This window comes from Schistocerca piceifrons, chromosome 2 (genome assembly GCF_021461385.2).
Source record: "Schistocerca piceifrons isolate TAMUIC-IGC-003096 chromosome 2, iqSchPice1.1, whole genome shotgun sequence".
Classification (NCBI taxonomy): Eukaryota; Metazoa; Arthropoda; class Insecta; order Orthoptera; family Acrididae; genus Schistocerca; species Schistocerca piceifrons.
Genome location: NC_060139.1, coordinates 845,994,857 through 846,009,393, shown reverse-complemented (window position 1 = coordinate 846,009,393; position 14,537 = coordinate 845,994,857). Strand labels below are relative to the sequence as shown.

General features: G+C 40.1%; 1 long non-coding RNA gene across 1 annotated transcript; it reads right to left on the bottom strand.

Annotated features, from left to right (window-relative positions):
- Positions 1 to 202: 202 nt before the first annotated feature.
- Positions 203 to 13,609, bottom strand: LOC124777937. Its single transcript, XR_007015807.1, has 3 exons — positions 13,540 to 13,609; positions 13,153 to 13,197; positions 203 to 333 (listed from the first exon to the last, which is right to left on the bottom strand). It is a non-coding gene; the product is annotated as an uncharacterized LOC124777937 (long non-coding RNA).
- Positions 13,610 to 14,537: the final 928 nt, after the last annotated feature.

Below are 14,537 nucleotides of genomic sequence, written 5' to 3'. Positions count from 1 at the left end.
GCCAAAATTTGAACTTCCTGCCATTTTCTGAGGGAGAGGAGAGGGAAGGAGGAGAGAGGGGGTTAGGTTAGTGGAGGTAGCTCAATTTACCTATTTTCCAGCCAAAATTTGAACTTCCTACCATGACCTCATTGTGATGTTGCCATATCTACCACCACCATCTTGGATCCGCCATCTTGAATAAATTTAGCTACAATGGAGAGTGGGGCCATATGAAGGTTGCCTACTACTAATATCTGATAATAGGCTGGTATGTGGCTCGCAAGCTGTCACCTGCTACCCACTATGATCGATGAATTTGGTGTAGAGATGAAGGAGCATCAAATGATGTACCTGTAACAGATATATAGTGACATTACGAATCGAAGACCATCCGCCTTAGAATGATTGTTCCTACCAGAGGAAGCAGCCCTTTGCTGTAAATTTCGTACCCTACACACTCACAAATCGCTTAAAAGGTAATCACGTTTTTTTTGTTTCCCTGGTGTACTGTAAAGGCACAAAAGGAAATTTTCTGTATTTGCTAGTTTTGCAATATTAATGGCGAGTGGTGTTTACTGAGGTCGTTAGAGGTCTATTAGGCTTCCTTGACGTACATGTGAAGTTACTTTATATGTTGTGGAAAATTCGCACTCGAGTGTAACGTTATGGGCTCTGTTACTCAAATATTCATCGAAAAATGGTAAGAAATACCACAAGAAAGCTTCGTTCTCTGGGCTGCATAGAACTCAGACGAACTGCAGTTCATATCGTTCGTGTACCTTTCCAAATGATAGCACTTGTGCTATCACAATAGTCACGATCACATTTACACCTGTTTGTTATTGTAGTAATTTAAACTATACTGTGACCGCGGATCCAGATGTGACGTTTGTTTATGAACTACCCTGTTACTGTTTGTTGAGTATCATAAAATTTACAGGAGTGTCGTATACGCATTACATTAACTGTAAAGATCTTTTCCTACACTTTTGCACACACTGGATTACACCTGCACAAACCGTTTTTTATTGTTCCTCTTCTCTGTTATGAGTAAAATGCCTGAGCACGCACACAATGTTTCTCGTTTGCTTGTTTACATACCCTTTTATACTCATAAAGCGACAGTGTTGAGCAGCTTCTGCAGAGCGCCTTCATTTCCACTTTGCCCATTAATAATATTACCGATAATACAGGTAATTTCAGTATTGGATTTACGGTGAAGCACTCTGGGAAAAATATCACTACAGTGACTTTTTCTACCAACTCGTGGACTTGCGTAATAAGAACTTACGGTACAAATGAATGGCAGGAGTACTTGAATTCGTCGCCCTGGTGCAGCTGCTGGCGGCATTAGCGCTTTTGGAAAGCAGTGCATGTCTCTCGATTCGCAGTAATACACTGGCCGAGATTACGCTTTCGTTTCACGAACGCCTCCATTTCATCTGCGTCTATATTGTATACTCTCACAAAGAAACAGCTAAGCAGTATGCCGTTTTAGAAAAAGTGTCAATATTCCCTCAAAACTAGAGTAATATCGCTTCGTGTGCATAAACCATTTTCTCTTGTGATCAAAATATTATTGTCCAAGCATTTGTCTCAATATACTACAGATATTATTAAAAATGTCCAGTTCAGGTAACCATACTAGTCTTCTCGTCAAAAATAGACTGCTCACTCATTATTTTATATTCCCTGAAGCGCCAAAGAAACTGCTGTAGGCATGCATATTCAAATACAGAGATAAGTAAACAGGCAGAACACGCCGCTGCGGTCGGCAACGCCTGTATAAGACAGCAAGTGTCAGGCGCAGTTGTTAGAGCGTTTACTGTTGCTACAATGGCAAGTTGTCAAGATTTAAGGTGTCTGAACGTGATGTTATAGGGTTATAGTCTGCTAGCGATGGGATATAGTGTCTCCGAGGTAGAGATGAAGTGAGGATTTTTCCGTATTACCATTCCATGAGTGTACTGTGAATATCAGGAATCCGGTAAAACACCATATCTCCGACATCGCTGCGGCCTGAAAAAGATCCTGTAAGAACGGGACCAACGACGACTGAAGAGAATCGTTCAACGTGACAGAATTGCAAACCTTCCGCAAACTGCTGCAGATTTCAATGCTGGGACATCAACAAGTGTCAGGGTGCGAACCATTCAACGAAACATCATCGATATGGGCTTTCGGAGCCAAAGGCCCACTCGCGTACCCTTGATCACTGCACGGCGTAAAGCTTTATGCTTTGCCTGGAGCCGTCAACACAGACACTGGACTGTTGATGACTGGAAACATGTTGCCTGGTCGGAAGAGTCTCGTTTCAAACTGCATCGAGCAGATGGACGCATATGGATATGGAGACAACCCCATGAATCCATGGACCCTGCTTGGCAGCAGAGGACTGTTTAAGCTGGTGGAGGCTCTGTAATGGTGTGGGGCGTGTGGAGTTGGAGTGATATGCGACCCCTGATACGTCTAGATACAATGTACATTGTGCATTCCGACGGACTTGAGCAATTCCAGCAGGACAACGTGACATCCCTCAGGTCCATAATTGCTCCAGGAACACTCTTCTGCGTTTAAACACTTCCGCTGGCCACCAAATTCCCAGACATGAACACTATTGGGCATATCTGTGATGCCTTGTAACGTGATGTTCAGAAGAGGTCTCCATCCGTTTGTTCTCTTACGGATTTATGGGCAGTCCTGCAGGATTCATGGTGTCAGATCCCTCCAGCACTACTTCAGACAATAGTCGAGTACATATCACGTCGTGCTGCGGCACTTCTGCGTGCTCGCGGGGTCCCTACAGGTGCACCAATTTCTTTGGCTCTTCAGTGTCGTAGGCTAGATAAAAGCGAGTTACACTTCAAAAGGGATTCAAAACGTTTATCTAGAGGGAGGTGATAGAGGAACTGAAGCTCAAGTTTAGAAAAGTAGTCAACCACGTACTGGGCAGATACGTACCTAGTGGAACAGTTCTACATTTACATCTGCGTGTGAAACGACTTAAAAAACTAAGTTACACATGTCGTCCCATACTAAGACGACTGCGCATCAAGAGTTACGCTTTTCAGAAGAGTGTACCTGTTTCGGACGTCCTGCAAACGTAGTTTTACTGAAGTACTCATAATAAGTGGTTCACGGTGTGCGCGGCAACTAGAAACGCACTCCAAAGCTGAAATAAGGGGGACAGTACGATTCTTGCGGGCACATCGTCTACATTGCACACAGGCTGACCGTGAAATTATACCAGTATATGGACCGAATGTAATGTCGCGTCCAGCTGTAGTGAAATTGTGACAACAGTCCGACGGAGGCCACACTGGCGTGGGTGATGCTGATCCACCATACAGTCCAGATCTTGGACCATATGATTTACACTACTGGCCATTAAAATTGCTACACCACGAAGATGACGTGCTACAGACGCGAAATTTAACTGACAGGAAGAAGATGCTGTGATATGCAAATGATTAGCTTTTCAGAGCATTCATACAAGGTTGGCGCCGGTGGCGACACCTACAACGTGCTGACGTGCTGACATGTGGAAAGTTTCCAACCGATTTCTCATACACAAACAGCATTTGACCGGCGTTGCCGGGTGAAACGTTGTTGTGAAACTTCGTGTAAGGAGGAGAAATGCGTACCATCTCGTTTCCGAATTTTATAAAGGTCGGATTGTAGCCTATCGCGATTGCGGTTTATCGTATCTCGACATTGCTGATCGCGTTGGTCGAGATTCAATGATTGTTAGCAGAATATGCAATCGGTGGGTTCAGGAGGGTAATACGGAACGCCGTGCTGGATCCCAACGGCCTCGTATCACTAGCAGTCGAGATGACAAGCATCCTGTCTGCATAGCTGTAACGGTTCGTGCAGCCACGTCTCGATCCCTGAGTCAACAGATGGGGACGTTTGAAAGACAACAACCATCTGCACGAAGAGTTCGACGACGTTTGCAGCAGCATGGACTATCAGCTCGAAGACCATGGCTGTGGTTACCCTTGCAGCTGCATCACACACAGGAGCGCCTGCGATGGTGTACTCAACAAAGAACCTGGGTGCACGAATGGCAAAACGTAATTTTTTCGGATGAATATAGGTTCTGTTTACAGCTTCATGTTGGTCGCATCCGTGTTTGCCGACATCGGGAGCGTGTATTCGTCGTCACCATACTGGCGTATCACCCAGAGTGACGGTATGGGGTGCCATTGGTTACACGTGTCGTTCACCTCTTGTTCACATTGATGGCACTTTGAACAGTGGACGTTGCATTTCAGATGTTTTACGACCCGTGACTCTACCCTTCATTCGATCCCTCCAAAACCCTACATTTCAGCAGGATAATGTACGACCGCATGTTGCAGGTCTGTACGGGCCTTTCTGGATACGGAAAATGTTCGACTGCCCTGGCCAGCACATTCTCCAGATCCCTCACCAATTGAAAACGTCTCGTCAATGATGGCGACACTGGCTCGTCACAATACGCCAGTCACTACTCTTGATGAACGGTGGTATCGTGTTGAAGCTGCATGGGCAGCTGTACCTGTACACGCCATCCAGGCTCTGTTTGACTCAAAGCCCAGGCGTATCCAGGCCGTTATTACAGCCAGAGGTGGTTGTTCTGGGTACTGATTTCTGAGGATCTATGCACCAAAATTGCTTGAAAATATAATCACATGTCAGTTCTAGTATAATATATTTGTGCAATGAATACCCGTTTATCATCTGCATTTCTTCTTCGTGTAGCAATTTTAGTGGCCAGTAGTGTACATCTTTCCAGCAGGCTGGAAAAACTTCTGGGGAAGGGGTGGGGAAAGATTTCCCAACAATGAGGACTTTCACTCAGCAATTCTCGAATGGCTCCGCGAGAAAGGGGCCTATGTCTATCATCGAGGAATCGGATGATTGGTACTATGCTCCGAGTGTTGTTTGAAGAGACTTGGTGACTATGATGAAGAACAGTGTTATGTATCTATGTGTAGCGTAACATTTAAATGCAGGCAACATTTCAAGAAACTTGGCATTATGACACTGTGATCTGTTTACATTTATAGTATTATCTCATTTGTTGAAACCTACCCATTAAGCAAAGATAGTCTGTTAATATTAAATCGACACATTCATAGCTACAAAACATGTCAGCATTCTGACCTACATATGTTTCAGTCCAGAAAAACTTGCTACCAAAAAAAGTTCTGCATGCTGGGATACAGATGTATAATAACCTATCTGGCTGAATTTAAAAAAAAAACGAAATACTAAGAGTTTTCACATATAAACTAAGCAATTTCTTTTGGAGCAAAACTTTTACACAGTAAATGATTTTTTCAAAAAGGTAGTAAAAATTAACAAATTTCTTAATAATTGATCACTTAGGCCTGATTATAATTCATGTTTCCTTCAAGTATGAACAAGTGAATGTACAATGTAATGTCTTACCTTCTTGTAATAAAAAAATTGAATAAACTTTGATGAAACAATTAAAATTTTAACATTATAATTCTACAAATTACTTGTGTGTACAATATTATGATTACTTGGATCAATAAAATACAATACAATACAATAAAAGTCGCTTAGGCTGCCATGATAAACTGTAACTTTCCTTTTGAAGTCTCTTCACACATACCCTGCAATTCCTGTAAAGTGCTTTGTAGATGGTTCTTAGCATGGCACTACATGGAAGAGTTTCTTCCCTTTCAACCCTAAGGAATCATGAGTAGGGAAACTTCAGATTCTTTACTTCATACTAGTTCTTGAAATTTTATAAGTAGTCTTTTGAAGAATAATTTGCTTCTATCTTTAACATCCTATCAGTTCAGCTTTTTCAACATTTCCATGGCGTTGGCGTTGTTTCATGAGTCAATCAAACCTGTGACCATTTGTGCTGCCCTTCTTTGATATGTTCGATATTTCCTGTTAGTTGTATTTGGTCTGGTTCCCACATACTTGAACAGTACTGTGAACTTGGTTGCACAAGCGATTTTAAACAGCCTCCTTTGCAGAATAATTGCATTTTCCCAGTATCCTGTCATTGAACTGATCATTCCTTTTCATATCTCTACACCCAGGTATTTGAATTAATTGACTAATCCCACCTCTTTACTGCTGATATTGTAGTCAGAGAATACTGAAAGCAGTTGAGTGTCGAACAGTTAAAAAGACAGGGTCTAGTAGAAATTCTTGGAAAACACAGGAGATACTGGGTTTCACTGATGAAAGGAGAAATATAAAAATGTGGCAAATGAAGACAGTGAATGGGAATTCAAACGTCTACAAAATTAGAATGACATGAAGTGCAAAATGGATAAGCAAGAATGGCTAGAGGACAAATGTGAGGATTTAGTAGCATATGTCACTAGGTGAAAGACAGACACTGCCTTCAGCAAAATGAAAGACGTCTTTGGAGAAGAGAGTAGCAACTGTATGAATAACAAGAATTCAGGTAGAAAACCTGTCCTAAGCAAAGAAAGAAAAGCTAAAAGATGGAAGGAGTATGTAGAGGGGTCTATTCAAGGAAGGTGAACCTGAAGGTAGTATTATAGAAATGGAAGATGACGTAGATGAACTTCAGGTGGGTGATATGATAATGTGGGAAGAATTTGACAGAGCACTTAAATATTTAAGTCAAAACAATGCCCTTGGAGTAGACAACATTCTGTCAGAGCTATTGATAGATTTGGGAAAGCGATCTAGTGATCAAGATATATGAGAAGGCGAAATACCCTCAGACTTCAAGAAGAATATAATAATTGCAATTCCAAAGGAAGCAGGTGCTGACAGGTGTGAAAATTACCGAACTATCAGTTTAATAAGTGATGGCTGCAAAATACTAACACGAATTCATTACAGAGAGTGGAAAAATTGGTAGAGGCCGGCGTCGGGGAAGATGAGCTTGGATTCTGGACAAATGCAGGAACATGTGTGGCAATACTGACCCTACAAATTATCATAGAAGACATAGTAACAAAGGCAGCCCTACGTTTATAGCATTTGTAGACTTAGAAAAAGCTTTTAACAATGTTGATTGGAATACTCTCTTTCAGATTGTGAAGGTATCAAGGGTAAAATACAAGGAGTGGAAGGCACTTTACAACTTCTACAGAAACCAGATGGCAGTTTTAATAGTCGAAGGGCATGAAAGGGAAGCAGTGGTTGCGAAGGTGAAAGCTATGTGCTAAGGTCTGATCAGGGTAGCTCCAGAAAATAGTCGGTAGTTGCCAACTGCAAGGTGGAACGAGTATAATATCTTTGAGTAGGAGGCTCTTTTATGGTTAAGAGAGTCGAGCACGTGCAGTAGAAAAACCGGGGAGTCGCAGGTAGGTGCGCAGAGAAAGCAGATGTGTGCAGACAGCTTTAAGGGAGGACTCACAGCTGGGTGCCCGGAGGAAGCAGACGTTGGTGACAGTGTTAAGGTAGAATGACATTTTCACTCTGCAGCGGAGTGTGCGCTGATATGAAACTTCCTGGCAGATTAAAACTGTGTGCCCGACCGAGACTCGAACTCGGGACCTTTGCCTTTCGCGGGCAAGTGCTCTACCATCTGAGCTACCGAAGCACGACTCACGCCCGGTACTCACAGCTTTACTTCTGCCAGTACCTCGTCTCCTACCTTCCAAACTTTACAGAAGCTCTCCTGCGAAACTTGCAGAACTAGCACTCCTGAAAGAAAGGATATTGCGGAGACATGGCTTGGCCACAGCCTGGGGGACGTTTCCAGAATGACATTTTCACTCTGCAGCGGAGTGTGCGCTGATATGAAACTTCCTGGCAGATTAAAACTGTGTGCCCGACCGAGACTCGAACTCGGGACCTTTGCCTTTCGCGGGCAAGCACTTGCCCGCGAAAGGCAAAGGTCCCGAGTTCGCGTCTCGGTCGGGCACACAGTTTTAATCTGCCAGGAAGTTTCAGTGTTAAGGTAGGTCGCTGCCCCTGACCAATCTTTAGCACGTAAATGAGACAAGATATATAATGATTTCAAATTGGTTTTGTTAGATAATATTCTTGACTGGAATACTCTCTTTCAAATTCTAAAGATGGCAGGGGTAAAATACAGGGAGCGAAAGGCTATTTACAACTTGTACAGAAACCAGATGGCAGTTATAAGAGTTGAGGGACATGAAAGGGAAGCAGTGGTTGTGAAGGGAGTAAGACAGGGTTGTAGCCTCTCCCCGATGTTATTCAATCTCTATATTGAGCAAGCAGTAAAGGAAACAAAAGAAAAATTTGGAGTAGGTATTAAAATCCATGGAGAAGAAATAAAAGCTTTGAGGTTCGCCGATGACATTGTAATTCTGGCAGAGACAGCAAAGGACTTGGAAGAGCAGCTGAACGGAATGGATGGTGTCTTGAAGGGAGGATATAAGATGAACATCAACAAAAGCAAAACGAGGATAATGGAATGTAGTCGAGTTAAGTCGGGTGATACTGAGGGTATTAGATTAGGAAATGAGACACTTAAAGTAGTAAAGGAGTTTTGCTATTTGGGGAGCAAAATAACTGATGATGGACGAAGTAGAGAGGATATAAAATGTAGGCTGGCAATGGCAAGGAAAGCGTTTCTGAAGAAGAGAAATTTGTTAACATCCTGTATTGATTTAAGTGTCAGGAAGTCATTTCTGAAAGTATTCGTATGGAGTGTAGCCATGTATGGAAGTGAAACATGGACGATAAGTAGTTTGGACAAGAAGAGAATAGAAGCTTTCGAAATGTGGTGCTACAGAAGAATGCTGAAGATTAGATGGGTAGATCACATAACTAATGAGGAAGTATTGAATAGGATTGGGGAGAAGAGAAGTTTGTGGCACAACTTGACCAGAAGAAGGGATCGGTTGGTAGGACATGTTCTGAGGCATCAAGGGATCACCAATTTAGTATTGGAGGGCAGCGTGGAGGGTAAAAATCGTAGAGGGAGACCAAGAGATGAATACACTAAGCAGATTCAGAAGGATGTAGGTTGCAGTAGGTACTGGGAGATGAAAAAGCTTGCACAGGATAGAGTAGCATGGAGAGCTGCATCAAACCAGTCTCAGGACTGAAGACCACAACAACAACAGATAATATTCAGAGTTAGGATTTGTATGTCCAAGGTTTGACGCCGTAAGCATTTGGTAAAATTTTTTGTAAGATTGTTTCGTGCTACAGTAAGTTTTGTGTATGACTTAAAATTTTAACAATATATATATTGAGATAAACATTGTGTTTAAATCAAACAGCTTGAATCATAATCCAAATCCTTTGCTTAAACTGAATATGAAAATGAGTAGTAGAGTAAAGTTACCCACCAATGAAAGAACAAGTAAACATCAGGGCCAAAAGTTAATTTTCCAGTACCATCTTAATGCCATTGCACAAACGGCATTATTCTCTTAAATTTTATTGTTGAGTCAAATACATGTTGCATTTCTGGCAAAATGGAGGAGTGCAAGAAACAAGTTCTCAGACGCAGTCAGATGCAGGTTTGCTGAATAATTAATTTAGAAAAATCTCATCAATGATACTTTCAAAGGGAGTGAAACAGAGCTGTAGCCTATCCCCAATGTTATTCAGTCTGCACACTGAGCAAACAGTAAAGGAAACCAAAGAAAAAATTAGAATAGAAATTAAAGTTCATGGAGAAGAAATAAAAATTTTGAGCTTTGCCAATAACATTGTTGTTCTGTCAGAGACAGCAAAGGACTTGAAAGGGCAGTTGAATGGAATGCACAGTGTCTTGAAAGGAAGTTATAAGATGATCATCAAAGAAAGGAAAACAAGGATAATGGAATGTAGTCTAATTGAGTCAAATAATGCTGATGAAGGAACGAGACTCTGAGAGTAGTAGATGGGTTGTACTTTTTGGGCAGCAAAATAACTGATGATGGTCGAAGTAGGGAGAATATAAAACGTATATTGGCAATTGCAAGGAAAGCGTTCCTGGACAAGAATAATTTGTTAACATCGATTATTTATTTAAGTAACTGGAAGTCGTTTCTTAAAATATTTGTACGGAGTGTAGCCACATATGGAAGTGAAATGTGGACGAGAAACAGTCTACACAAGAAGTGATTAGAAGCTTTTGAAATGTGGTGCCACAGAAGAATGCTCAAGACAGACTGGTAGATCATACAACTAATGAGAAACTAGTGAACAGAATTAAGGAGAAAGATAATTTGTGGCACAACCTGGCTAGAAGTAGGGATTGGTTGAACATCAAGGGATCACCAGTTTAATAATGGGGGAAGTTTGGGAGGTAAAAATCGTATAAGGAAACTAAGAGATGGATACAGTAAGCACATTCAGAAGGATGAAATTGCTGTAGTTACACAGAGATGAAGAAGCTTGGACAGGATTGAGTAGCCTGCAGAGCTGTATCAAAGAAGTCTTCGGATTGAAGACCACAACAACAACAGGATGCTAAGAGTACTCATTTCGTGCAGTGCACAATTAAAACCTTTCTTAACATTTACAACAAATTGCCAATGTCTGTACCACTTTAATGTCTTATCACAATGTTACTGGATACTGTGCAGGAGTTTTAGACATTATTTGGTTAGATACTACTGCATCATACGCAAAATGACTGAGGTTACTATGGTCTGCAAGGTCATAAGTATACAACATCTGCACAAGGGTCCCCATAGACTACCCTGCGGCACAATAGAAGTTATTTCTGCATCTCTCTGTTATTCTCCATCCAATATAACAAGCTATGTCCTTCCTATCAGTAAATCCTCATTCCAGTCATAAATTTCGTCTGATGCCCTCTACCAACCTACTTTCGATAGCAAAAGTACTGAGACAAACGCTTTCTAGAAGTCAAAACATACTGCCACTACTTGACTGCCTTTATCCATGAATTTCAGCAAGGCAAGTAAGGTTTTCAGAACTCATGTTGGTTCATATCAATGATGTCGTTCCGTTCGAGATATAGAACTACGTTTGACCTTATAATGTGTTCGAAGGTTCTAGAACAGATGAACAATAGTGAGATCAGATAGTAGTTTTATGTATCACTTCTGTTATCATATGGGTATGACCAGTGCTTTTTCTCCAGTCACTGGGCACGGTTTTTTGTTCAAGGCATGTATGACATTTTCTCGTTAGAACGGGACCTAACACAGTTACAAAATATGCATAGAATTTGACTGGTATCCCATTGGGCACTGGAGCATTTTAGCTTCAACAATTTGGCTGTTTCTAAACACCTCTTGCACTAATATCTGTATCAATCATTAACTATTGGCCATCAGACTTAACCCCAGATGTAACTGAAAAGTTTCGAGGAAACCTCATGCTTCTACCATGAATGATCCCCAAACTTAGTGTAATAATTGAAAACGTCTTTAACCATCCAGCTATAATGTAATAATTGAAAACGTCTTTAACCATCCAACTATAATGTACCACTATTGACCAAGCAGAATATCATGTACATTTGTGTGATACTTGTCCTACAATGGTAATAATCCGAAAATGAAGTTAAACTTTGGAAAGAAAAATCTACTCCAAAGTGCAAGTTCAATGTCGCAAAATGAAATTAATGGTTGTATCCTGACTTAATAATTGAAATCACCAGATTGAATCATAATGTGTCACACACTATAAAGTCGACTAACATAACTGTCATTACTGTGTTTCAATTGCTGCAAATCGTTAATTAATTATTGATCTTTGACATTAATGACTGGGTTATACGAAATCATTCACATATGCTGACACAGATAAGTTCACCATGCGTCATTTAGGGCCTATTCATATATAAATGATACCATCATAATACCTTTTCATATCCAGTTGCTTGCTTGACCAGTCGAGAGAGAGCGAATTTTTTATACGCGAATACCACTTCATTTTTCATTCATCATTCTAGTAATTCGAAAAGAATATCGAATGGAATCCTAAATTCCTTGCATATAGGGTTTATGGATTTCTGCTCCCACATCATCAAGGCTAAAAACATGCTCGTACTTTGATCCATTATACAACAATCAACTGAGAAAATTACGATTTTACAAATGATGACCACGATAAGGCATCCTATAAAGCATCACTGAAAACCTCCTCTGAAAAATACTGTAGTGAATTGTAAGGACAGAGGGACTGATATGCAACTCATCCAACACGGGCGTCCAAAATGTAATAAAACTATTCATAAATTTAAGTTCTAATGAGATCCCCACACACTGAACACCAAAAAAGTAATGAAGTAGTTAAGAAATGATAATGTGTGGAACATTTACACTTATTATCATTACAATTCACAGATCAACGTTATAAATATAATTTCAGGGCCAATTTTTCTGGGCATTGGAAGGTCACAGTAATTATGCAAGTACAGGTGGTAACAGTGTTGCTTCCATGCACATGCGGCTGAAGCGATGATCAAGCCTTTATGTCCCATTTCATGTGCTCCTGAGGCCAGGATCCAGGCCACCTCACCTCCTCCCTTCTTCTGCTTGTTGGTATACAACTCTGCCCCTCAAGGTAAAGTGAAGGCTAACAGCCAGTATGGCTTTGCTTGGTCACTGTTGTCTGCTGCCTTTACCATAATGTTTGAATGCTGAGGTCAGTCATATGCTCAAAGGCTGAAAATGTTTGAGCTGTAAAGAAATCCATGTGACATGAAAAGGAAAATCTGTGTGCCACAAACTAATGGTAGTCATCAGAATGAATGCGCATACATGACTCGTAGTCTGAAAGCTGCATCTACTTGATAGTTTTCTTCATTTTCCTTCACTCTGTCGTTCTCATCATATCGTCATTCCTGCTCTAAATTCTCGTGAATTGCTTGGGCTGTAACTCGATCATGTTCACTTTCGTCAGATAAAGACATTTTCACAAATTCGCCAGACTTTACCATAACCTGTAATTACTGTATAATTATCCCAATTATTCACACTCAATTATTTAACACTGATATCTTATCAAATTTCAAATCACGAAAATGGCTTTTAGCATGAGAAATTATTGTGCTTTGATGCCATGTTCGTAAAACAAACTGCAGTCACCATTTGCCATCTTGTTCACATGTTGCATTTCAGAACTTATTAACCAATTATTCCGCACTATTAATATGAAATTAGGATCATTTGTTTTCACTTTATGAAGTGCAATTGGTTGAGATATGAAAATCCAAGATCGATCTACTTATCTTTTATAGCCAGGTGCAGCTAGTTCCAGGAAACTCACCAATTGTCGACAAAAGTACTACTTTCCATCTGTCCTCCAGACTCGCTGTACATTATAAAGAAAATACACAAAAATTACAAAATTGTACAGTTATTGCATCTACAATCTGAAATGATCCTGTCATGGTTGCCAATTTAAACTAGATCCTATCTGTGCTTTCTAATGACTTCAGCGATTTTTGTTATAGGAAATTGAGAAAATTTGTCTCTAAAGTTATTATTATGAACTTCTCTTCCTACATTTAATAATGGAAACTGCACTTCAAATATATCTTTATATAAAGTGAATATTTCGTGATGTTAGGAATTATTATTCTAATATCATAGATATATTTTACTGCTACAAATAATTATTTCTGGTATGAATATTAAGTATGTTCTTACTAACCTGAAATAAATTGTAAATGTTTTTAATTCTGAAATATTACTTTGTCAGGCTCAAATCAAAGTTAACGTAAACTTCTGTTAATGTGGTGTTATCTAAAGATAAATGTTCAACAACCAAAGATAACTGTGTTGTGTTAACTGAAAATCAGACTTCATAAGTAACATTAAAATGCAGGTTGTTCAGAAAGTAGAGTGCGAGAAATGAAATAAAACTAATTTTAAGCTACTTTTGGAAATAAATTAAAATACCACATGAGCTTTGACCTATACAAAGCATAGTCCACATTTAAATAAATGGTAAAGAGTGAAAAAGCTTACTGTTTCAAAGCAATACCAAGTTTTTAAATTTAACTTACATGAATATGCAGCAAGCCACTATACGCCAAATGGCATACAGAACCATGAACACAAGACAAGACAAGAGCTAACCAAAAAGATGAAAAAGACAAGCAATAAGAGAGAGATAAAATGGCCTCTTTCCTTTATGTAGCAGTTCATGGAAACTTTATATTTGTGATAAATGTTCTTTGTTAAGTGTATGTCTTTGTAATTACTTTTACCAGTAATTACAGGCATCACACTTTACCTGTCTTGGAGTAATCAATTTACATCAGGCGTGTCCAACCCACAGTCTGCAGGTCACATGTGGCCCAAAGCAAATATCAGTCCAGTCCAAGAAGCGAGCGCCTATCACACGATCGCTAAAAAAAGAAAAAATCCGTTTATCTAAAGTTATGATAAAATAAATATTTGCAATCTGAAACCCCTGCCACACTTCCACCATACCTCCATAGCTCTGACCAGCTTCTAGCAAAGACACTGTCCAGAAGTGTGACCTTAGCACTTGAATTAATAATTGTCACCAGTTTTCTGTAGCTAACTATTGTAGACACATAAACAATTACAGTAGTATCTGTGATTTAGTGTCCACCTCTATTCCCTAAAATAAGTACCAAAGCATTCAAGTAATGCACACTGTAACTGGTGTTGGGAGCAGCG